The sequence below is a fragment of the Phyllobates terribilis genome, unplaced genomic scaffold (genome assembly GCF_046119375.1).
Source record: "Phyllobates terribilis strain yellow unplaced genomic scaffold, ASM4611937v1 Scaffold_66__1_contigs__length_7565176, whole genome shotgun sequence".
Classification (NCBI taxonomy): Eukaryota; Metazoa; Chordata; class Amphibia; order Anura; family Dendrobatidae; genus Phyllobates; species Phyllobates terribilis.
In genome coordinates, this window is record NW_027362826.1 from 5937700 (window position 1) to 5962403 (window position 24704).

The 24704-nt window shown below is 45.1% G+C and overlaps 13 non-coding genes across 13 annotated transcripts; all 13 read right to left on the minus strand.

Annotated features, from left to right (window-relative positions):
- Positions 1 to 947: 947 nt before the first annotated feature.
- LOC141193829 (U2 spliceosomal RNA) lies at positions 948 to 1138 on the minus strand. The gene has a single exon (XR_012266636.1). It is a non-coding gene; the product is annotated as a U2 spliceosomal RNA (small nuclear RNA).
- A 1115-nt stretch (positions 1139 to 2253) lies between these two features.
- Positions 2254 to 2444, minus strand: LOC141193830 (U2 spliceosomal RNA). The gene has a single exon (XR_012266637.1). It is a non-coding gene; the product is annotated as a U2 spliceosomal RNA (small nuclear RNA).
- Positions 2445 to 3556: 1112 nt separating this feature from the next.
- On the minus strand, positions 3557 to 3747 carry LOC141193831 (U2 spliceosomal RNA). The gene has a single exon (XR_012266638.1). It is a non-coding gene; the product is annotated as a U2 spliceosomal RNA (small nuclear RNA).
- Positions 3748 to 4859: 1112 nt separating this feature from the next.
- Positions 4860 to 5054, minus strand: LOC141193664 (U2 spliceosomal RNA). Its single transcript, XR_012266554.1, has one exon. It is a non-coding gene; the product is annotated as a U2 spliceosomal RNA (small nuclear RNA).
- A 6100-nt stretch (positions 5055 to 11154) lies between these two features.
- On the minus strand, positions 11155 to 11345 carry LOC141193832 (U2 spliceosomal RNA). The gene has a single exon (XR_012266639.1). It is a non-coding gene; the product is annotated as a U2 spliceosomal RNA (small nuclear RNA).
- Positions 11346 to 12460: 1115 nt separating this feature from the next.
- Positions 12461 to 12651, minus strand: LOC141194276 (U2 spliceosomal RNA). Its single transcript, XR_012267062.1, has one exon. It is a non-coding gene; the product is annotated as a U2 spliceosomal RNA (small nuclear RNA).
- A 1115-nt stretch (positions 12652 to 13766) lies between these two features.
- LOC141193833 (U2 spliceosomal RNA) lies at positions 13767 to 13957 on the minus strand. Its single transcript, XR_012266640.1, has one exon. It is a non-coding gene; the product is annotated as a U2 spliceosomal RNA (small nuclear RNA).
- Positions 13958 to 15072: 1115 nt separating this feature from the next.
- Positions 15073 to 15263, minus strand: LOC141193834 (U2 spliceosomal RNA). Its single transcript, XR_012266641.1, has one exon. It is a non-coding gene; the product is annotated as a U2 spliceosomal RNA (small nuclear RNA).
- A 1115-nt stretch (positions 15264 to 16378) lies between these two features.
- Positions 16379 to 16572, minus strand: LOC141193624 (U2 spliceosomal RNA). The gene has a single exon (XR_012266528.1). It is a non-coding gene; the product is annotated as a U2 spliceosomal RNA (small nuclear RNA).
- A 1000-nt stretch (positions 16573 to 17572) lies between these two features.
- LOC141193591 (U2 spliceosomal RNA) lies at positions 17573 to 17763 on the minus strand. Its single transcript, XR_012266497.1, has one exon. It is a non-coding gene; the product is annotated as a U2 spliceosomal RNA (small nuclear RNA).
- Positions 17764 to 18878: 1115 nt separating this feature from the next.
- Positions 18879 to 19069, minus strand: LOC141193835 (U2 spliceosomal RNA). Its single transcript, XR_012266642.1, has one exon. It is a non-coding gene; the product is annotated as a U2 spliceosomal RNA (small nuclear RNA).
- Positions 19070 to 20184: 1115 nt separating this feature from the next.
- On the minus strand, positions 20185 to 20374 carry LOC141193588 (U2 spliceosomal RNA). Its single transcript, XR_012266494.1, has one exon. It is a non-coding gene; the product is annotated as a U2 spliceosomal RNA (small nuclear RNA).
- A 1115-nt stretch (positions 20375 to 21489) lies between these two features.
- On the minus strand, positions 21490 to 21680 carry LOC141193836 (U2 spliceosomal RNA). Its single transcript, XR_012266643.1, has one exon. It is a non-coding gene; the product is annotated as a U2 spliceosomal RNA (small nuclear RNA).
- Positions 21681 to 24704: the final 3024 nt, after the last annotated feature.

Below are 24704 nucleotides of genomic sequence, written 5' to 3' on the forward strand. Positions count from 1 at the left end.
CATAACTCCACCTCTTTAAACACAGCACCTTCACCCCCTGCTGTTCCCACCCGCCTCAACACCGTTGGAAGGGAGGAGAACCAATTAAGGCGGGGGGTGGGGTGGAACGAGCAGCTGTCTACCCTTAGCAGGAGGGCTCCTGATTACATACCTCTCCTGCTGCTGCTGCTGCTGGCTGTCCAGCAGCAGACTGAAGGTGGCTGCTGCTGTGCACAGGTATATAAAGGCTCAGAGCCTATTATGACACGCGCAGCCAGCGTTCCATTGCCACATTCCATCTACTGCAGGCAGGATACCTGGCTGGCTGAATGTCGCTGAGAAGCTCACAGAGACCGCCATAAGCAACAGTTTAACAGAATGCCACAGACTAATCAACCAAACTTTTTGGGTTGGGTTCTCTTTTATAGTCTGCAGGCATTAAATGAAAGAAGTCAGTGTTCCAGCAGAAGGAGACAACGTTTCAGAAAAGGCATTGTAGCAAACCAAAAAAGAAATTTTAAGCGCAGCAGAGTAACCAGCGCACATACCTGTTAGCTCAGGTGAGTTTAAAAGGCTGCTGTTGATAACAAGGGCATTTGCTAAATAGATGGTGTGTGTGCAACAATATACTGAAAGGTCAATTATATTGTGCAGCTTATCTCACCACCTGTAGTTATTTAGGTGAAAGCTCCAAAATGCTTGCCTAATATGTCTGTTTATCCAAAAGGAAGTAAAAAGGGAGAGCTAGAAAGATAGCATTGCATCACATTACATGGCAATGCAATGCACAGTTGCTGAAGTTGAACCAAAATGAGCTTGTAATCTGGCTTCTGCAACTTTGAACATGAAAAATCCAATGAGGAGAAGAAAAGCAAAGCCAAAGAGTCCATCCCAAAATCCGACAAACAAGCAAAATGAACAAAAAACATTGAATTCAATTCTTTCTGATTTTAGAAACTGCATTAAAGAAGGGGTGCACCGGTCCTGGAGATACTGCAATACCAGGTCAATGCGTGGAGTGGACAGAGCAAGCTCTTTTTCCATCTCCCTGTTCTAAAAATCCATTTAATATATGGTCCCCAGATAGGGGACGTATCAGATATTAAACTGATAAGAACAGATACTACACTTGATCTTAGCCAAAAGGCCGAGAAGCGATAACCAGAATTGGTTTCAAACTACAGAGCCACCCAAGGATCCTGAAAAGTCCATTTGTGGAGATGAGCTCCTGGACTCCCGTTAAGAAGACATGTTGTCAACCTCTAGATCCCTTACATGCCTGCACTTTTCGGCTTGCTGCTGCTGCAATCCACGCGTTTTAGATCTGCATAACTCCACCTCTTTAAACACAGCACCTTCACCCCCTGCTGTTCCCACCCGCCTCAACACCGTTGGAAGGGAGGAGAACCAATTAAGGCGGGGGGTGGGGTGGAACGAGCAGCTGTCTACCCTTAGCAGGAGGGCTCCTGATTACATACCTCTCCTGCTGCTGCTGCTGCTGGCTGTCCAGCAGCAGACTGAAGGTGGCTGCTGCTGTGCACAGGTATATAAAGGCTCAGAGCCTATTATGACACGCGCAGCCAGCGTTCCATTGCCACATTCCATCTACTGCAGGCAGGATACCTGGCTGGCTGAATGTCGCTGAGAAGCTCACAGAGACCGCCATAAGCAACAGTTTAACAGAATGCCACAGACTAATCAACCAAACTTTTTGGGTTGGGTTCTCTTTTATAGTCTGCAGGCATTAAATGAAAGAAGTCAGTGTTCCAGCAGAAGGAGACAACGTTTCAGAAAAGGCATTGTAGCAAACCAAAAAAGAAATTTTAAGCGCAGCAGAGTAACCAGCGCACATACCTGTTAGCTCAGGTGAGTTTAAAAGGCTGCTGTTGATAACAAGGGCATTTGCTAAATAGATGGTGTGTGTGCAACAATATACTGAAAGGTCAATTATATTGTGCAGCTTATCTCACCACCTGTAGTTATTTAGGTGAAAGCTCCAAAATGCTTGCCTAATATGTCTGTTTATCCAAAAGGAAGTAAAAAGGGAGAGCTAGAAAGATAGCATTGCATCACATTACATGGCAATGCAATGCACAGTTGCTGAAGTTGAACCAAAATGAGCTTGTAATCTGGCTTCTGCAACTTTGAACATGAAAAATCCAATGAGGAGAAGAAAAGCAAAGCCAAAGAGTCCATCCCAAAATCCGACAAACAAGCAAAATGAACAAAAAACATTGAATTCAATTCTTTCTGATTTTAGAAACTGCATTAAAGAAGGGGTGCACCGGTCCTGGAGATACTGCAATACCAGGTCAATGCGTGGAGTGGACAGAGCAAGCTCTTTTTCCATCTCCCTGTTCTAAAAATCCATTTAATATATGGTCCCCAGATAGGGGACGTATCAGATATTAAACTGATAAGAACAGATACTACACTTGATCTTAGCCAAAAGGCCGAGAAGCGATAACCAGAATTGGTTTCAAACTACGGAGCCACCCAAGGATCCTGAAAAGTCCATTTGTGGAGATGAGCTCCTGGACTCCCGTTAAGAAGACATGTTGTCAACCTCTAGATCCCTTACATGCCTGCACTTTTCGGCTTGCTGCTGCTGCAATCCACGCGTTTTAGATCTGCATAACTCCACCTCTTTAAACACAGCACCTTCACCCCCTGCTGTTCCCACCCGCCTCAACACCGTTGGAAGGGAGGAGAACCAATTAAGGCGGGGGGTGGGGTGGAACGAGCAGCTGTCTACCCTTAGCAGGAGGGCTCCTGATTACATACCTCTCCTGCTGCTGCTGCTGGCTGTCCAGCAGCAGACTGAAGGTGGCTGCTGCTGTGCACAGGTATATAAAGGCTCAGAGCCTATTATGACACGCGCAGCCAGCGTTCCATTGCCACATTCCATCTACTGCAGGCAGGATACCTGGCTGGCTGAATGTCGCTGAGAAGCTCACAGAGACCGCCATAAGCAACAGTTTAACAGAATGCCACAGACTAATCAACCAAACTTTTTGGGTTGGGTTCTCTTTTATAGTCTGCAGGCATTAAATGAAAGAAGTCAGTGTTCCAGCAGAAGGAGACAACGTTTCAGAAAAGGCATTGTAGCAAACCAAAAAAGAAATTTTAAGCGCAGCAGAGTAACCAGCGCACATACCTGTTAGCTCAGGTGAGTTTAAAAGGCTGCTGTTGATAACAAGGGCATTTGCTAAATAGATGGTGTGTGTGCAACAATATACTGAAAGGTCAATTATATTGTGCAGCTTATCTCACCACCTGTAGTTATTTAGGTGAAAGCTCCAAAATGCTTGCCTAATATGTCTGTTTATCCAAAAGGAAGTAAAAAGGGAGAGCTAGAAAGATAGCATTGCATCACATTACATGGCAATGCAATGCACAGTTGCTGAAGTTGAACCAAAATGAGCTTGTAATCTGGCTTCTGCAACTTTGAACATGAAAAATCCAATGAGGAGAAGAAAAGCAAAGCCAAAGAGTCCATCCCAAAATCCGACAAACAAGCAAAATGAACAAAAAACATTGAATTCAATTCTTTCTGATTTTAGAAACTGCATTAAAGAAGGGGTGCACCGGTCCTGGAGATACTGCAATACCAGGTCAATGCGTGGAGTGGACAGAGCAAGCTCTTTTTCCATCTCCCTGTTCTAAAAATCCATTTAATATATGGTCCCCAGATAGGGGACGTATCAGATATTAAACTGATAAGAACAGATACTACACTTGATCTTAGCCAAAAGGCCGAGAAGCGATAACCAGAATTGGTTTCAAACTACGGAGCCACCCAAGGATCCTGAAAAGTCCATTTGTGGAGATGAGCTCCTGGACTCCCGTTAAGAAGACATGTTGTCAACCTCTAGATCCCTTACATGCCTGCACTTTTCGGCTTGCTGCTGCTGCAATCCACGCGTTTTAGATCTGCATAACTCCACCTCTTTAAACACAGCACCTTCACCCCCTGCTGTTCCCACCCGCCTCAACACCGTTGGAAGGGAGGAGAACCAATTAAGGCGGGGGGTGGGGTGGAACGAGCAGCTGTCTACCCTTAGCAGGAGGGCTCCTGATTACATACCTCTCCTGCTGCTGCTGCTGGCTGTCCAGCAGCAGACTGAAGGTGGCTGCTGCTGTGCACAGGTATATAAAGGCTCAGAGCCTATTATGACACGCGCAGCCAGCGTTCCATTGCCACATTCCATCTACTGCAGGCAGGATACCTGGCTGGCTGAATGTCGCTGAGAAGCTCACAGAGACCGCCATAAGCAACAGTTTAACAGAATGCCACAGACTAATCAACCAAACTTTTTGGGTTGGGTTCTCTTTTATAGTCTGCAGGCATTAAATGAAAGAAGTCAGTGTTCCAGCAGAAGGAGACAACGTTTCAGAAAAGGCATTGTAGCAAACCAAAAAAGAAATTTTAAGCGCAGCAGAGTAACCAGCGCACATACCTGTTAGCTCAGGTGAGTTTAAAAGGCTGCTGTTGATAACAAGGGCATTTGCTAAATAGATGGTGTGTGTGCAACAATATACTGAAAGGTCAATTATATTGTGCAGCTTATCTCACCACCTGTAGTTATTTAGGTGAAAGCTCCAAAATGCTTGCCTAATATGTCTGTTTATCCAAAAGGAAGTAAAAAGGGAGAGCTAGAAAGATAGCATTGCATCACATTACATGGCAATGCAATGCACAGTTGCTGAAGTTGAACCAAAATGAGCTTGTAATCTGGCTTCTGCAACTTTGAACATGAAAAATCCAATGAGGAGAAGAAAAGCAAAGCCAAAGAGTCCATCCCAAAATCCGACAAACAAGCAAAATGAAGAAAAAACATTGAATTCAATTCTTTCTGATTTTAGAAACTGCATTAAAGAAGGGGTGCACCGGTCCTGGAGATACTGCAATACCAGGTCAATGCGTGGAGTGGACAGAGCAAGCTCTTTTTCCATCTCCCTGTTCTAAAAATCCATTTAATATATGGTCCCCAGATAGGGGACGTATCAGATATTAAACTGATAAGAACAGATTTTTTTTTTTTTTTTTTTTTATACCATTCAGTAAAATTTTTCAAGCAACAATCAATAGTATAAAAACTCATACTACGTTGCCCAGTCTTACATCATAATGGTACTTTCTTTATTTCATATTTATAACTTTATACTGAAACAGTTGTAATACCTTTTGAATGGACAAAAAAACTATAAAACATACCATTATCATAAAAAAAGACAGATCACAACACTTAAACAAGGACTTACTGGTACTTTACCAGTGACCTCCATTTTTTGACTTTCCAAAAACCTTCTGAATCAGAGCCACCACCGCCACGGCTGTCCCATAAATAAACTATGTATAACCTTGACAAAACCATCCTAACACAAATATTAACTGAGATTATTTTCCTTTTAAATAAACACAAATTCCTAACGTCCCACAGACTTTCTATTACACATGCCATTATCAACCACAACAATCTCTCTTTCACCCGGCTACTTGCACCCATCCCAAACATTACCACTCTCCAATTTATAAAATTCACGCCCGCTAGTTCCTTGCATAAACCACCCACTCCCTTCCAAACACTCTGAGCATAATCACAATTCCAAACCAAATGCATAACAGTTTCACTCGCCCCACATCCATCCCTCGGACATACCTCTGTTCTAATCAGATCCCTCCTCTTCTGTACCTCTCTCACAGGCAAAATCTCATGCAAACTCATCCATACGATATCACGCTGCCTATTCGATATTCCTTTTATACTCAGGTTCCTCCATACACACAACGCTTCACTCGATCTCAAGCCCCTAATGTTACATTCAAACTCTCTAACACGCATCCTTCTCCTTACATTCCTTATCACTTTGAAATCACCCATAGGAACATCCAACAAATCATGCTTGACAACAAATTTTTCAACAAACTCATACCACACTGGACATTTAAACGAAACAGGCACTCTTGCATCCCTTCTCATCCATTTCAACCCAAACAACATCCATCCAGCCATATATTTAATCATAAAAGCCGTCTTGTTATCCCTACCTAACAGAACAACCACTGTTTTAATATAATTTAAACCAAGACAAAATTCAAAATTTGGGAAATCCATTCCCCCATGTTCATGTAACTTACACAAATATTCCCTTTTAAGTTTTTCCATCTTACTTCCCAAATAAAACGTAAAAATTAGCTTCTCAATCCGCCTAAAACCCCTATAAGGGGCTGGAAAAACCACTGACACAAAAAGTAACATAGGAAGAATCACTGACTTAATAATAAGGACTTTGCCTGACAATGTCAAGTCCCGCAACCTCCAAAAATTTAACTTCTGTTCAATCCTCTTACCGCATTCATCCCAACTCTCATTCCCTTTCAGATCTTTGTTAAACCACACCCCCAAAACCTTAATAGCACCTTCTTCACATATCACACCATCCATCCTAACACTCGAATCCCCGAAACACTTATAGCTACACTTCCCCCAATTCACCCTAAAACCAGATGCACCACAAAAGAAATCTAAAAGCAACCTTGCTCGATTCATAGCAGCCATATTATCACTCACCACAACAACATCGTCCATATACCCCATTACCTTTACAGTCTTTCCACCACTCCCTGGGATCAGAAGACCATTCATCACTTTCTCTTTCCGAATCATGCACAACAGGGGCTCAATCACACTTATAAACAGGACAGGGGACAACGGACACCCCTGCCTGACCCCTGATTTTATGCACACCTTCTCACTCAAACATCCATTCACTAACACTTCACTCACCACACCATCATACAAACACCTTATGGCATTCACAAAAACACTAGGAAAACCCATCCTAAATAACACCTCAAACATAAACGCATGCGACACTCTATCAAAAGCTTTCTCAAAATCCACACAAAAAACCATACATTTCCCCTTCCTAAACATACAATCTCCAATTACGTCCCGCAACAACAAGAGGTTATCAGTCATACACCTACCTGGCACCGCGCACACTTGATCATCACCAACCACACTTCCAATCACCCCACGCATACGGTTAGCCAGAATTTTGCTAAAGACTTTATAATCTGCATTGAGTAATGTAATCGGCCTCCAATTACGCAAATTCTTTTTCTCACCCTTCTTATATAGTAAAACAACTACTCCTTCTTTCATGGAATTACAAAGTACACCATTCATCCACATATATTGACATACCTCCACAAAATCAACACCAATCACATCCCATGCTTTTACATAAAACTCCACAGGCAACCCATCTTTCCCAGGTGTTTTATTCTTTTTCGCACCATCCACCGCCTTTTTGACCTCATCAAAAACAATATCCTCACTCAAACACTCACGTTCCCCTGATTCAAGCTGACTCTCCAACATACCTAACACATGCTCTTTCAAACCCCCATCCACCCATTTAGACTCAAATAAACTACTATAGAAACTATGTACCTCATCCAACACTTCCCTTCCAACCACAGTCATACCATTATCATTTACAACCTCATCCAACTCATCTTTTTTACTGCACATTTTTTTAAAAAAGTACCTCGTACACTTCTCATCCATATCCAAATGCTCAACTCTCGTCCTAAAAATAATTTCCTTCCCACGCTTTTCCAAAACAGGCTTCATCTCATCTCTCGCTCCTCTGAGTTGATCACTAACATCAATTCCTTTCATACTCATTTTATGTAACCACTCAATCCTCATATTTAAATCTTTAAATCTGCCTCTTTCAATTGCTGCTTTTTTATAACCCCACCTCCTAAAAAAATTCTTAATTTCCACTTTCACCCAATCCCACCATACAGTCACATCCACAAAATTATTTTTCCTAGACCTCCACCATTCATACTTACTTTCGAAGTCTCTCATAACCCTAACATCCTCTAACAACCTAACATTTAGCTTCCATACCCCAACACCATGCACCATTTTTTTATCACCTTCAAACATACCCCACAAACATTCATGGTCTGTGAAAGAAAAAACATGCTGTTTAAAAAATTTACACACCAAACCTCTATTTGTATACAGCATGCGGTCAATCCTGGACACTATTCCTCCCCTATCAGCTCTATATGTGGCCGGTGGTGGCTTACTCAAAAATTCCGCTGCATCTAAAAAAGAAAAATCAGATGTAATTTGATTAAGGACCTTACCTGTGACATCAATTTCCCCTTCAGAAACACAATTGAAATCACCAACTAATAATATTGGAATCCTTCCAGGCAAAAATAAACGTATTTTCTCTAATAGTGCTAACCTATCCCCTTTGTTAATTGGACAATACACGTTAACAATTTTCACCCTCCACCCTCTCCCCTTAACCACTGCCATTATACAACGACCTGGCTCCACCACCATATAATTTTCAAAACTTAAATCCCTATTCCCCAACAAAATCCCCACACCATCATTTTTGTTTGTCATTGAACCTGACCAAATGCTATGCCCATATACCCAGTCCTTTTCAGGAGGTGACTCTTCAATTCCGCACTCTTGCAGACAGTAAATATTTGCTCCAAGATTTTTTAGTTCTTCCAGTATAGCCAATCTTCTAGGCTTAGATTTTATAAGCCTTACATTTATTGACAGTACACTACAGCCCATGTTGGAGCCCATTTTTTAACCATATTCGGTAAAAAAGAACATACCCCCCACCGAAGAGTCAACCTTTCTCGTCTTGAAACTCGATTCCTGATGTTAAGCAGAGAATGCTGGCCCCCTCCTTCAAAAAAGACCTCCTAGGAGAGGCACTGTAGCTCTCGGGATAGCTCCTATCACTTAAGGGGCTGATGCTCCCAATACTGGCAGGTGAAAAATCTGGCCGGAACTTCTTTGCAGAAGACACATCAGAGTCCTCATCAGGGGGCCTCACCACAGCCCCGGTGAAGTCACCCTGGCCACCACCACCTTCATGAATTGCCTCTGAGCTTTCCAAAGCCAACACCGGCGTTGTGGAGAGTGAACCGCTCACTTCTCCCTCACCACTCACATCAAGCAGAATTGACATATCTGCAGGCTCTATCTCAACAGCGCTTCCACCAGCAGGATCGGGTGCTTGCTCCATCTCTTCCATGAAGTCCCTTACTGCCTCGATCGCCTCACCAATAGTGGCGGCAGTAGTAGGACGTGGGGACACGGCCTCTGCATATGACCTGGAACGATGGGGACAGTCCTTGAAAGCGTGTCCCTCCTCGCCACATGCATTACAAACCATGGAGTTAGTACACTCCATTGCCAGATGACCCTCTTTATTGCATTTCCCACAAAACTTCTCCACCGTGCAGTCCTCTTGGTAGTGTCCAAAGGATTTACACTTCCTGCAAAACCGCGGAGCACCAGGAAAATACATATACCCTCTATCCCTCCCGATGGCAAAACTGAGGGGAGGGTAGTGGATACCCCCAGGTCCCTGGGGGTCCTCCTGGAACCGTACAAAAAACTTGTGTTTGCCAGTCCACAAGCCCACCTCATTCCTCACCTTGTGTGAGTAGGACACATAGCTGCAATGACGGTTCAGGAATCTAGTAATGTCCTCCACATCCACAAGGGGGTTGTGCATAAACACAACAACTGGCACTTCCCCCTTAGTATACAATACCGTAAATGTAAGCCCATCAAGAGCCGGATGATCCAAGGCTTGCTGATCCTTTAGAGTCTTGAAAAGATTCTGGCAAGCTGCCATACGATCAAGGACTAAAACGTACCGGCCATTCTTTGGGAACTCCTGTAGGCAAATGATGTCTTCACGACCAACATTCAAAATCTTGAAGATGACGACTTCCACCAAGAACCGCAGGTTAAAGAAATTCCTCCTCGACTCCTCAATATCAATGCGAAAAGCATTTTTGACCCGAATATCATCGGTCCCGGCATAGCGAATCTTGACGCCCATTATCACCTCTCGTTTCCTCTGGACCCCCCCAATAGCAGCAGGCAGCTTAAGCCACCTAAGTGGCGATGCTGCAAGGCCGAGGGGGAAACACTATAGGATCCTTCTGACCAGATACAAGATCTAAGCCAAAAGGCCGAGAAGCGATAACCAGAATTGGTTTCAAACTACGGAGCCACCCAAGGATCCTGAAAAGTCCATTTGTGGAGATGAGCTCCTGGACTCCCGTTAAGAAGACATGTTGTCAACCTCTAGATCCCTTACATGCCTGCACTTTTCGGCTTGCTGCTGCTGCAATCCACGCGTTTTAGATCTGCATAACTCCACCTCTTTAAACACAGCACCTTCACCCCCTGCTGTTCCCACCCGCCTCAACACCGTTGGAAGGGAGGAGAACCAATTAAGGCGGGGGGTGGGGTGGAACGAGCAGCTGTCTACCCTTAGCAGGAGGGCTCCTGATTACATACCTCTCCTGCTGCTGCTGCTGCTGGCTGTCCAGCAGCAGACTGAAGGTGGCTGCTGCTGTGCACAGGTATATAAAGGCTCAGAGCCTATTATGACACGCGCAGCCAGCGTTCCATTGCCACATTCCATCTACTGCAGGCAGGATACCTGGCTGGCTGAATGTCGCTGAGAAGCTCACAGAGACCGCCATAAGCAACAGTTTAACAGAATGCCACAGACTAATCAACCAAACTTTTTGGGTTGGGTTCTCTTTTATAGTCTGCAGGCATTAAATGAAAGAAGTCAGTGTTCCAGCAGAAGGAGACAACGTTTCAGAAAAGGCATTGTAGCAAACCAAAAAAGAAATTTTAAGCGCAGCAGAGTAACCAGCGCACATACCTGTTAGCTCAGGTGAGTTTAAAAGGCTGCTGTTGATAACAAGGGCATTTGCTAAATAGATGGTGTGTGTGCAACAATATACTGAAAGGTCAATTATATTGTGCAGCTTATCTCACCACCTGTAGTTATTTAGGTGAAAGCTCCAAAATGCTTGCCTAATATGTCTGTTTATCCAAAAGGAAGTAAAAAGGGAGAGCTAGAAAGATAGCATTGCATCACATTACATGGCAATGCAATGCACAGTTGCTGAAGTTGAACCAAAATGAGCTTGTAATCTGGCTTCTGCAACTTTGAACATGAAAAATCCAATGAGGAGAAGAAAAGCAAAGCCAAAGAGTCCATCCCAAAATCCGACAAACAAGCAAAATGAACAAAAAACATTGAATTCAATTCTTTCTGATTTTAGAAACTGCATTAAAGAAGGGGTGCACCGGTCCTGGAGATACTGCAATACCAGGTCAATGCGTGGAGTGGACAGAGCAAGCTCTTTTTCCATCTCCCTGTTCTAAAAATCCATTTAATATATGGTCCCCAGATAGGGGACGTATCAGATATTAAACTGATAAGAACAGATACTACACTTGATCTTAGCCAAAAGGCCGAGAAGCGATAACCAGAATTGGTTTCAAACTACGGAGCCACCCAAGGATCCTGAAAAGTCCATTTGTGGAGATGAGCTCCTGGACTCCCGTTAAGAAGACATGTTGTCAACCTCTAGATCCCTTACATGCCTGCACTTTTCGGCTTGCTGCTGCTGCAATCCACGCGTTTTAGATCTGCATAACTCCACCTCTTTAAACACAGCACCTTCACCCCCTGCTGTTCCCACCCGCCTCAACACCGTTGGAAGGGAGGAGAACCAATTAAGGCGGGGGGTGGGGTGGAACGAGCAGCTGTCTACCCTTAGCAGGAGGGCTCCTGATTACATACCTCTCCTGCTGCTGCTGCTGCTGGCTGTCCAGCAGCAGACTGAAGGTGGCTGCTGCTGTGCACAGGTATATAAAGGCTCAGAGCCTATTATGACACGCGCAGCCAGCGTTCCATTGCCACATTCCATCTACTGCAGGCAGGATACCTGGCTGGCTGAATGTCGCTGAGAAGCTCACAGAGACCGCCATAAGCAACAGTTTAACAGAATGCCACAGACTAATCAACCAAACTTTTTGGGTTGGGTTCTCTTTTATAGTCTGCAGGCATTAAATGAAAGAAGTCAGTGTTCCAGCAGAAGGAGACAACGTTTCAGAAAAGGCATTGTAGCAAACCAAAAAAGAAATTTTAAGCGCAGCAGAGTAACCAGCGCACATACCTGTTAGCTCAGGTGAGTTTAAAAGGCTGCTGTTGATAACAAGGGCATTTGCTAAATAGATGGTGTGTGTGCAACAATATACTGAAAGGTCAATTATATTGTGCAGCTTATCTCACCACCTGTAGTTATTTAGGTGAAAGCTCCAAAATGCTTGCCTAATATGTCTGTTTATCCAAAAGGAAGTAAAAAGGGAGAGCTAGAAAGATAGCATTGCATCACATTACATGGCAATGCAATGCACAGTTGCTGAAGTTGAACCAAAATGAGCTTGTAATCTGGCTTCTGCAACTTTGAACATGAAAAATCCAATGAGGAGAAGAAAAGCAAAGCCAAAGAGTCCATCCCAAAATCCGACAAACAAGCAAAATGAACAAAAAACATTGAATTCAATTCTTTCTGATTTTAGAAACTGCATTAAAGAAGGGGTGCACCGGTCCTGGAGATACTGCAATACCAGGTCAATGTGTGGAGTGGACAGAGCAAGCTCTTTTTCCATCTCCCTGTTCTAAAAATCCATTTAATATATGGTCCCCAGATAGGGGACGTATCAGATATTAAACTGATAAGAACAGATACTACACTTGATCTTAGCCAAAAGGCCGAGAAGCGATAACCAGAATTGGTTTCAAACTACGGAGCCACCCAAGGATCCTGAAAAGTCCATTTGTGGAGATGAGCTCCTGGACTCCCGTTAAGAAGACATGTTGTCAACCTCTAGATCCCTTACATGCCTGCACTTTTCGGCTTGCTGCTGCTGCAATCCACGCGTTTTAGATCTGCATAACTCCACCTCTTTAAACACAGCACCTTCACCCCCTGCTGTTCCCACCCGCCTCAACACCGTTGGAAGGGAGGAGAACCAATTAAGGCGGGGGGTGGGGTGGAACGAGCAGCTGTCTACCCTTAGCAGGAGGGCTCCTGATTACATACCTCTCCTGCTGCTGCTGCTGCTGGCTGTCCAGCAGCAGACTGAAGGTGGCTGCTGCTGTGCACAGGTATATAAAGGCTCAGAGCCTATTATGACACGCGCAGCCAGCGTTCCATTGCCACATTCCATCTACTGCAGGCAGGATACCTGGCTGGCTGAATGTCGCTGAGAAGCTCACAGAGACCGCCATAAGCAACAGTTTAACAGAATGCCACAGACTAATCAACCAAACTTTTTGGGTTGGGTTCTCTTTTATAGTCTGCAGGCATTAAATGAAAGAAGTCAGTGTTCCAGCAGAAGGAGACAACGTTTCAGAAAAGGCATTGTAGCAAACCAAAAAAGAAATTTTAAGCGCAGCAGAGTAACCAGCGCACATACCTGTTAGCTCAGGTGAGTTTAAAAGGCTGCTGTTGATAACAAGGGCATTTGCTAAATAGATGGTGTGTGTGCAACAATATACTGAAAGGTCAATTATATTGTGCAGCTTATCTCACCACCTGTAGTTATTTAGGTGAAAGCTCCAAAATGCTTGCCTAATATGTCTGTTTATCCAAAAGGAAGTAAAAAGGGAGAGCTAGAAAGATAGCATTGCATCACATTACATGGCAATGCAATGCACAGTTGCTGAAGTTGAACCAAAATGAGCTTGTAATCTGGCTTCTGCAACTTTGAACATGAAAAATCCAATGAGGAGAAGAAAAGCAAAGCCAAAGAGTCCATCCCAAAATCCGACAAACAAGCAAAATGAACAAAAAACATTGAATTCAATTCTTTCTGATTTTAGAAACTGCATTAAAGAAGGGGTGCACCGGTCCTGGAGATACTGCAATACCAGGTCAATGCGTGGAGTGGACAGAGCAAGCTCTTTTTCCATCTCCCTGTTCTAAAAATCCATTTAATATATGGTCCCCAGATAGGGGACGTATCAGATATTAAACTGATAAGAACAGATACTACACTTGATCTTAGCCAAAAGGCCGAGAAGCGATAACCAGAATTGGTTTCAAACTGCGGAGCCACCCAAGGATCCTGAAAAGTCCATTTGTGGAGATGAGCTCCTGGACTCCCGTTAAGAAGACATGTTGTCAACCTCTAGATCCCTTACATGCCTGCACTTTTCGGCTTGCTGCTGCTGCAATCCACGCGTTTTAGATCTGCATAACTCCACCTCTTTAAACACAGCACCTTCACCCCCTGCTGTTCCCACCCGCCTCAACACCGTTGGAAGGGAGGAGAACCAATTAAGGCGGGGGGTGGGGTGGAACGAGCAGCTGTCTACCCTTAGCAGGAGGGCTCCTGATTACATACCTCTCCTGCTGCTGCTGCTGCTGGCTGTCCAGCAGCAGACTGAAGGTGGCTGCTGCTGTGCACAGGTATATAAAGGCTCAGAGCCTATTATGACACGCGCAGCCAGCGTTCCATTGCCACATTCCATCTACTGCAGGCAGGATACCTGGCTGGCTGAATGTCGCTGAGAAGCTCACAGAGACCGCCATAAGCAACAGTTTAACAGAATGCCACAGACTAATCAACCAAACTTTTTGGGTTGGGTTCTCTTTTATAGTCTGCAGGCATTAAATGAAAGAAGTCAGTGTTCCAGCAGAAGGAGACAACGTTTCAGAAAAGGCATTGTAGCAAACCAAAAAAGAAATTTTAAGCGCAGCAGAGTAACCAGCGCACATACCTGTTAGCTCAGGTGAGTTTAAAAGGCTGCTGTTGATAACAAGGGCATTTGCTAAATAGATGGTGTGTGTGCAACAATATACTGAAAGGTCAATTATATTGTGCAGCTTATCTCACCACCTGTAGTTATTTAGGTGAAAGCTCCAAAATGCTTGCCTAATATGTCTGTTTATCCAAAAGGAAGTAAAAAGGGAGAGCTAGAAAGATAGCATTGCATCACATTACATGGCAATGCAATGCACAGTTGCTGAAGTTGAACCAAAATGAGCTTGTAATCTGGCTTCTGCAACTTTGAACATGAAAAATCCAATGAGGAGAAGAAAAGCAAAGCCAAAGAGTCCATCCCAAAATCCGACAAACAAGCAAAATGAACAAAAAACATTGAATTCAATTCTTTCTGATTTTAGAAACTGCATTAAAGAAGGGGTGCACCGGTCCTGGAGATACTGCAATACCAGGTCAATGCGTGGAGTGGACAGAGCAAGCTCTTTTTCCATCTCCCTGTTCTAAAAATCCATTTAATATATGGTCCCCAGATAGGGGACGTATCAGATATTAAACTGATAAGAACAGATACTACACTTGATCTTAGCCAAAAGGCCGAGAAGCGATAACCAGAATTGGTTTCAAACTACGGAGCCACCCAAGGATCCTGAAAAGTCCATTTGTGGAGATGAGCTCCTGGACTCCCGTTAAGAAGACATGTTGTCAACCTCTAGATCCCTTACATGCCTGCACTTTTCGGCTTGCTGCTGCTGCAATCCACGCGTTTTAGATCTGCATAACTCCACCTCTTTAAACACAGCACCTTCACCCCCTGCTGTTCCCACCCGCCTCAACACCGTTGGAAGGGAGGAGAACCAATTAAGGCGGGGGGTGGGGTGGAACGAGCAGCTGTCTACCCTTAGCAGGAGGGCTCCTGATTACATACCTCTCCTGCTGCTGCTGCTGCTGGCTGTCCAGCAGCAGACTGAAGGTGGCTGCTGCTGTGCACAGGTATATAAAGGCTCAGAGCCTATTATGACACGCGCAGCCAGCGTTCCATTGCCACATTCCATCTACTGCAGGCAGGATACCTGGCTGGCTGAATGTCGCTGAGAAGCTCACAGAGACCGCCATAAGCAACAGTTTAACAGAATGCCACAGACTAATCAACCAAACTTTTTGGGTTGGGTTCTCTTTTATAGTCTGCAGGCATTAAATGAAAGAAGTCAGTGTTCCAGCAGAAGGAGACAATGTTTCAGAAAAGGCATTGTAGCAAACCAAAAAAGAAATTTTAAGCGCAGCAGAGTAACCAGCGCACATACCTGTTAGCTCAGGTGAGTTTAAAAGGCTGCTGTTGATAACAAGGGCATTTGCTAAATAGATGGTGTGTGTGCAACAATATACTGAAAGGTCAATTATATTGTGCAGCTTATCTCACCACCTGTAGTTATTTAGGTGAAAGCTCCAAAATGCTTGCCTAATATGTCTGTTTATCCAAAAGGAAGTAAAAAGGGAGAGCTAGAAAGATAGCATTGCATCACATTACATGGCAATGCAATGCACAGTTGCTGAAGTTGAACCAAAATGAGCTTGTAATCTGGCTTCTGCAACTTTGAACATGAAAAATCCAATGAGGAGAAGAAAAGCAAAGCCAAAGAGTCCATCCCAAAATCCGACAAACAAGCAAAATGAACCAAAAACATTGAATTCAATTCTTTCTGATTTTAGAAACTGCATTAAAGAAGGGGTGCACCGGTCCTGGAGATACTGCAATACCAGGTCAATGCGTGGAGTGGACAGAGCAAGCTCTTTTTCCATCTCCCTGTTCTAAAAATCCATTTAATATATGGTCCCCAGATAGGGGACGTATCAGATATTAAACTGATAAGAACAGATTTTTTTGATTGAATATATCTTTTATTAGCACAAAAAATAAGTTAACAGACAGTGTACAGTGCCGCAGCCCAGTACACACAGAATTCTACATCATATTTACATAGCATGAGGATACGACGCACTAACTAGACACATCACACCCCTATGCTACACAAAACACTCAATCTGAAAGAAAAAGCATATCAATCAATACAGTACGACGAACCGTGATAAGGGATAGGGATTGGGAAAAAGGGGATGGGGAGGGGAAAATCACAGGCCCGAAGCTTTATTGAAAGACAAGACACATAAGGGGAGAGGGTGAGGAGGGGTTTAGTCCTCATCCTCGTCCTCCGGACCGTCCATGATGGAATAGTCTCTGAGCAGGCTGTGGATCAGCCTGCGGCAGTCCTGGATGGACATCCTCTCCCTCCTCAAGATGAGCCGGTTCCTGGCGACCCAAAGGGCATCCTTGAAGCAGTTCATAAGGCGCCAAGCCTCCTGGATGGCTCCGACGGTATGAACCCCAGGGAAGAGTCCATAAAGCACAGAAAGGTGCGATAGGCTCGCCCTGGGGACAGAGTTCCTCAGGTCGTCCTCAAGTGCAGTCAATAGGCGCTGTGCAAATCCGCAGTCCCAAAAAGTGTGCAAAGATGTTTCCTCCACGAAGGGGCACCTTGGGCAGTACCGGGTCTTGCACAGGTTCCGGGCATGCATGAATGACCGGACGGGCAGTCCGCCCTGAATCGCCATCCACGACAAGTCCTTGTGCCCGTTGGTCAGCCTGTCAGACGACACATTTGTCCACACAGTCTCCAGCGTGTCCTGGTGAAGTCCTGTGATGTTCTCCACGTCATCCTTGGCTCTGATTAGCTTGTGGATAGTTTTGGGCTTCCACAAGTCGGGCTTGAGTCCCTCCAGTTGATGCTCCCCCACAAATCGAACGACGTCTCCGTAGAACCATGGCGTCGTCCAGTTGTAGGGGAAGGAGCTGTCCCACTTGTCCCAGCCGAGTCACCTCCAAAGAGGAAGCAGGAAGAAGCGAGACATGGACCTGAAAGAAGGGGTGCAACGGTCCTGGAGATACTGCAATACCAGGTCAATGCGTGGAGTGGACAGAGCAAGCTCTTTTTCCATCTCCCTGTTCTAAAAATCCATTTAATATATGGTCCCCAGATAGGGGACGTATCAGATATTAAACTGATAAGAACAGATACCACACTTGATCTTAGCCAAAAGGCCGAGAAGCGATAACCAGAATTGGTTTCAAACTACGGAGCCACCCAAGGATCCTGAAAAGTCCATTTGTGGAGATGAGCTCCTGGACTCCCGTTAAGAAGACATGTTGTCAACCTCTAGATCCCTTACATGCCTGCACTTTTCGGCTTGCTGCTGCTGCAATCCACGCGTTTTAGATCTGCATAACTCCACCTCTTTAAACACAGCACCTTCACCCCCTGCTGTTCCCACCCGCCTCAACACCGTTGGAAGGGAGGAGAACCAATTAAGGCGGGGGGTGGGGTGGAACGAGCAGCTGTCTACCCTTAGCAGGAGGGCTCCTGATTACATACCTCTCCTGCTGCTGCTGCTGCTGGCTGTCCAGCAGCAGACTGAAGGTGGCTGCTGCTGTGCACAGGTATATAAAGGCTCAGAGCCTATTATGACACGCGCAGCCAGCGTTCCATTGCCACATTCCATCTACTGCAGGCAGGATACCTGGCTGGCTGAATGTCGCTGAGAAGCTCACAGAGACCGCCATAAGCAACAGTTTAACAGAATGCCACAGACTAATCAACCAAACTTTTTGGGTTGGGTTCTCTTTTATAGTCTGCAGGCATTAAATGAAAGAAGTCAGTGTTCCAGCAGAAGGAGACAACGTTTCAGAAAAGGCATTGTAGCAAACCAAAAAAGAAATTTTAAGCGCAGCAGAGTAACCAGCGCACATACCTGTTAGCTCAGGTGAGTTTAAAAGGCTGCTGTTGATAACAAGGGCATTTGCTAAATAGATGGTGTGTGTGCAACAATATACTGAAAGGTCAATTATATTGTGCAGCTTATCTCACCACCTGTAGTTATTTAGGTGAAAGCTCCAAAATGCTTGCCTAATATGTCTGTTTATCCAAAAGGAAGTAAAAAGGGAGAGCTAGAAAGATAGCATTGCATCACATTACATGGCAATGCAATGCACAGTTGCTGAAGTTGAACCAAAATGAGCTTGTAATCTGGCTTCTGCAACTTTGAACATGAAAAATCCAATGAGGAGAAGAAAAGCAAAGCCAAAGAGTCCATCCCAAAATCCGACAAACAAGCAAAATGAACAAAAAACATTGAATTCAATTCTTTCTGATTTTAGAAACTGCATTAAAGAAGGGGTGCACCGGTCCTGGAGATACTGCAATACCAGGTCAATGCGTGGAGTGGACAGAGCAAGCTCTTTTTCCATCTCCCTGTTCTAAAAATCCATTTAATATATGGTCCCCAGATAGGGGACGTATCAGATATTAAACTGATAAGAACAGATACTACACTTGATCTTAGCCAAAAGGCCGAGAAGCGATAACCAGAATTGGTTTCAAACTACGGAGCCACCCAAGGATCCTGAAAAGTCCATTTGTGGAGATGAGCTCCTGGACTCCCGTTAAGAAGACATGTTGTCAACCTCTAGATCCCTTACATGCCTGCACTTTTCGGCTTGCTGCTGCTGCAATCCACGCGTTTTAGATCTGCATAACTCCACCTCTTTAAACACAGCACCTTCACCCCCTGCTGTTCCCACCCGCCTCAACACCGTTGGAAGGGAGGAGAACCAATTAAGGCGGGGGGTGGGGTGGAACGAGCAGCTGTCTACCCTTAGCAGGAGGGCTCCTGATTACATACCTCTCCTGCTGCTGCTGCTGCTGGCTGTCCAGCAGCAGACTGAAGGTGGCTGCTGCTGTGCACAGGTATATAAAGGCTCAGAGCCTATTATGACACGCGCAGCCAGCGTTCCATTGCCACATTCCATCTACTACAGGCAGGATACCTGGCTGGCTGAATGTCGCTGAGAAGCTCACAGAGACCGCCATAAGCAACAGTTTAACAGAATGCCACAGACTAATCAACCAAACTTTTTGGGTTGGGTTCTCTTTTATAGTCTGCAGGCATTAAATGAAAGAAGTCAGTGTTCCAGCAGAAGGAGACAACGTTTCAGAAAAGGCATTGTAGCAAACCAAAAAAGAAATTTTAAGCGCAGCAGAGTAACCAGCGCACATACCTGTTAGCTCAGGTGAGTTTAAAAGGCTGCTGTTGATAACAAGGGCATTTGCTAAATAGATGGTGTGTGTGCAACAATATACTGAAAGGTCAATTATATTGTGCAGCTTATCTCACCACCTGTAGTTATTTAGGTGAAAGCTCCAAAATGCTTGCCTAATATGTCTGTTTATCCAAAAGGAAGTAAAAAGGGAGAGCTAGAAAGATAGCATTGCATCACATTACATGGCAATGCAATGCACAGTTGCTGAAGTTGAACCAAAATGAGCTTGTAATCTGGCTTCTGCAACTTTGAACATGAAAAATCCAATGAGGAGAAGAAAAGCAAAGCCAAAGAGTCCATCCCAAAATCCGACAAACAAGCAAAATGAACAAAAAACATTGAATTCAATTCTTTCTGATTTTAGAAACTGCATTAAAGAAGGGGTGCAACGGTCCTGGAGATACTGCAATACCAGGTCAATGCGTGGAGTGGCAGAGCAAGCTCTTTTTCCATCTCCCTGTTCTAAAAATCCATTTAATATATGGTCCCCAGATAGGGGACGTATCAGATATTAAACTGATAAGAACAGATACTACACTTGATCTTAGCCAAAAGGCCGAGAAGCGATAACCAGAATTGGTTTCAAACTACGGAGCCACCCAAGGATCCTGAAAAGTCCATTTGTGGAGATGAGCTCCTGGACTCCCGTTAAGAAGACATGTTGTCAACCTCTAGATCCCTTACATGCCTGCACTTTTCGGCTTGCTGCTGCTGCAATCCACGCGTTTTAGATCTGCATAACTCCACCTCTTTAAACACAGCACCTTCACCCCCTGCTGTTCCCACCCGCCTCAACACCGTTGGAAGGGAGGAGAACCAATTAAGGCGGGGGGTGGGGTGGAACGAGCAGCTGTCTACCCTTAGCAGGAGGGCTCCTGATTACATACCTCTCCTGCTGCTGCTGCTGCTGGCTGTCCAGCAGCAGACTGAAGGTGGCTGCTGCTGTGCACAGGTATATAAAGGCTCAGAGCCTATTATGACACGCGCAGCCAGCGTTCCATTGCCACATTCCATCTACTGCAGGCAGGATACCTGGCTGGCTGAATGTCGCTGAGAAGCTCACAGAGACCGCCATAAGCAACAGTTTAACAGAATGCCACAGACTAATCAACCAAACTTTTTGGGTTGGGTTCTCTTTTATAGTCTGCAGGCATTAAATGAAAGAAGTCAGTGTTCCAGCAGAAGGAGACAACGTTTCAGAAAAGGCATTGAAGCAAACCAAAAAAGAAATTTTAAGCGCAGCAGAGTAACCAGCGCACATACCTGTTAGCTCAGGTGAGTTTAAAAGGCTGCTGTTGATAACAAGGGCATTTGCTAAATAGATGGTGTGTGTGCAACAATATACTGAAAGGTCAATTATATTGTGCAGCTTATCTCACCACCTGTAGTTATTTAGGTGAAAGCTCCAAAATGCTTGCCTAATATGTCTGTTTATCCAAAAGGAAGTAAAAAGGGAGAGCTAGAAAGATAGCATTGCATCACATTACATGGCAATGCAATGCACAGTTGCTGAAGTTGAACCAAAATGAGCTTGTAATCTGGCTTCTGCAACTTTGAACATGAAAAATCCAATGAGGAGAAGAAAAGCAAAGCCAAAGAGTCCATCCCAAAATCCGACAAACAAGCAAAATGAACAAAAAACATTGAATTAAATTCTTTCTGATTTTAGAAACTGCATTAAAGAAGGGGTGCACCGGTCCTGGAGATACTGCAATACCAGGTCAATGCGTGGAGTGGACAGAGCAAGCTCTTTTTCCATCTCCCTGTTCTAAAAATCCATTTAATATATGGTCCCCAGATAGGGGACGTATCAGATATTAAACTGATAAGAACAGATACTACACTTGATCTTAGCCAAAAGGCCGAGAAGCGATAACCAGAATTGGTTTCAAACTACGGAGCCACCCAAGGATCCTGAAAAGTCCATTTGTGGAGATGAGCTCCTGGACTCCCGTTAAGAAGACATGTTGTCAACCTCTAGATCCCTTACATGCCTGCACTTTTCGGCTTGCTGCTGCTGCAATCCACGCGTTTTAGATCTGCATAACTCCACCTCTTTAAACACAGCACCTTCACCCCCTGCTGTTCCCACCCGCCTCAACACCGTTGGAAGGGAGGAGAACCAATTAAGGCGGGGGGTGGGGTGGAACGAGCAGCTGTCTACCCTTAGCAGGAGGGCTCCTGATTACATACCTCTCCTGCTGCTGCTGCTGCTGGCTGTCCAGCAGCAGACTGAAGGTGGCTGCTGCTGTGCACAGGTATATAAAGGCTCAGAGCCTATTATAACACGCGCAGCCAGCGTTCCATTGCCACATTCCATCTACTGCAGGCAGGATACCTGGCTGTCACGGGTGTGTTGCCACGAAGATCGTCACGAGTACACAGCCTGACTTCTCGCAGCTGACTTGTTGGTGCTTTGTGTTTTTTCGGCAGTGAAGGAGTTAATTCTCTCTCTCTGGGCTAGCTGAGGTCCAGCCTCGCCCAGCTGCAATCAATGCTTCTTTAGTGAGACTCCTTCATATTCCTGCAGGTCTGTTTGGGAGGTGTCGGTGAAAGCTTTTCATTCAGACTTACAGAGCGGATCGTGGTGTTTGGAGTTGCTGAGATAAGTGTATTTGGAAGTGTTTTTTCCCTTTCCTCGCTTTATCATTTATCTCCTTTCCCGTTGGTGTTCCCTCTGTTGTAGTTGTGTAGAAGTTGTATGCAAGGTGGTTTTGGTTTTTCCCTTGTACTGTCTCGTTCGTCTAAATACTGTGTGTGGGCATATTATTTCTGGTTCCCAATTGTTGTGATCGGGGTCCTTCTCAGGACTAGATTACTGAGGTGCAGGGATCCTCAGGAGGTAGGGGTTACGCTGGCGGCCTGGACCTCTGTACCTTTAACAGTACCTCCAGGTTGAGGGATTAGTCAGGGCCCCAGCTTAGGGTCAGCTTAGGCCCCCTACCTCCAGTATTCTGTGACAGTGTGACATTTGGTGTCTGATCGGGGGTCTCAGTTTGTGTCCAAGTTCTGGAAGGCGTTTTGTGCACGGCGGGGGATGCATTTGTCATTCTCGTCGGCTTTTCATCCTCAGACCAATGGTCAGACGGAACGTATGAACCAGAGCTTGGAGACATATCTTCGGTGTTTTGTGTCAGAGAACCAGGAGGACTGGGCTTCTTTCCTACCTCTGGCAGAGTTTGCTCTCAATAATAGGCGGAGCGAGTCCACTGGTAAGTCCCCGTTTTTTGGGGCATATGGTTTTCACCCCCAGTTTTGTACTTTCAGTAGGGGGGGCTCTTCGGGGGTTCCGGAGGAGGAACGATTTTCCTCATCTCTCGCTTCAGTATGGAGAGGGGTGCTGAAGAATCTGAATACTATGGGGAACCGATACAAACGTATGGCTGATAGGAGGAGAGTGTCTGGTCCGGACCTAAGTGTGAACGATCAGGTATGGTTGTCTACCAGGAATATTAAACTTAAGGTTCCCTCCTGGAAACTGGGTCCCAGGTTCATCGGGCCGTACAGAATCAGTTCTATTATTAATCCGGTGGCATTCCGTCTTGACCTCCCCCCTACGTTTAAAATTCACAACGTGTTTCACAGATCATTGCTTAAGAGGTATGTGGCGCCGGTGGTACCGTCACTTTTACCTCCCCCTCCTGTGGTTGTCAATGGTAACTTGGAGTTCCAGGTATCGAGGGTCATTGATTCACGCTTTAATCGCCGGTCCCTTCAGTACTTGGTTCATTGGAAGGGGTATGGTCCTGAGGAGAGGATGTGGGTTCCTGCGTCGGATATTAACGCAGACCGATTAGTTCGGGCCTTCCACACGACTCACCCGAATAAACCTGGCCCTGAGGGTCCGGAGGCCCCTCGTAGAAGGGGGGGTACTGTCACGGGTGTGTTGCCACGAAGATCGTCACGAGTACACAGCCTGACTTCTCGCAGCTGACTTGTTGGTGCTTTGTGTTTTTTCGGCAGTGAAGGAGTTAATTCTCTCTCTCTGGGCTAGCTGAGGTCCAGCCTCGCCCAGCTGCAATCAATGCTTCTTTAGTGAGACTCCTTCATATTCCTGCAGGTCTGTTTGGGAGGTGTCGGTGAAAGCTTTTCATTCAGACTTACAGAGCGGATCGTGGTGTTTGGAGTTGCTGAGATAAGTGTATTTGGAAGTGTTTTTTCCCTTTCCTCGCTTTATCATTTATCTCCTTTCCCGTTGGTGTTCCCTCTGTTGTAGTTGTGTAGAAGTTGTATGCAAGGTGGTTTTGGTTTTTCCCTTGTACTGTCTCGTTCGTCTAAATACTGTGTGTGGGCATATTATTTCTGGTTCCCAATTGTTGTGATCGGGGTCCTTCTCAGGACTAGATTACTGAGGTGCAGGGATCCTCAGGAGGTAGGGGTTACGCTGGCGGCCTGGACCTCTGTACCTTTAACAGTACCTCCAGGTTGAGGGATTAGTCAGGGCCCCAGCTTAGGGTCAGCTTAGGCCCCCTACCTCCAGTATTCTGTGACAGTGTGACACTGGCTGGCTGAATGTCGCTGAGAAGCTCACAGAGACCGCCATAAGCAACAGTTTAACAGAATGCCACAGACTAATCAACCAAACTTTTTGGGTTGGGTTCTCTTTTATAGTCTGCAGGCATTAAATGAAAGAAGTCAGTGTTCCAGCAGAAGGAGACAACGTTTCAGAAAAGGCATTGTAGCAAACCAAAAAAGAAATTTTAAGCGCAGCAGAGTAACCAGCGCACATACCTGTTAGCTCAGGTGAGTTTAAAAGGCTGCTGTTGATAACAAGGGCATTTGCTAAATAGATGGTGTGTGTGCAACAATATACTGAAAGGTCAATTATATTGTGCAGCTTATCTCACCACCTGTAGTTATTTAGGTGAAAGCTCCAAAATGCTTGCCTAATATGTCTG